Genomic DNA, 238 nt, shown 5'->3' on the forward strand with positions numbered 1-238 from the left:
ATTAACACACTCAGAAGAGGGGCACATGGTCTGCATTAGCCCGCTGAAATGTGCATGTTATTAACACAACTCCCGTTGACAAAGCCGCAGGTATTAACACCATAAAGCATTTTGACAGCTGGACCAAGGAGGGGGGCACGGATGGAGGGTGCAAGCGACACCTCTGTAAGCTTTTAATTGCTTCTGGGGTCGTGTCAGTGGGTTTGTGTGTCCGAACAGGCGCTGCTGGATGGGGAGA

The sequence above is a fragment of the Nestor notabilis genome, unplaced genomic scaffold, assembly GCF_000696875.1.
Source record: "Nestor notabilis isolate BGI_N333 unplaced genomic scaffold, ASM69687v1 scaffold27911, whole genome shotgun sequence".
In the NCBI taxonomy this organism is placed as follows: domain Eukaryota; kingdom Metazoa; phylum Chordata; class Aves; order Psittaciformes; family Psittacidae; genus Nestor; species Nestor notabilis.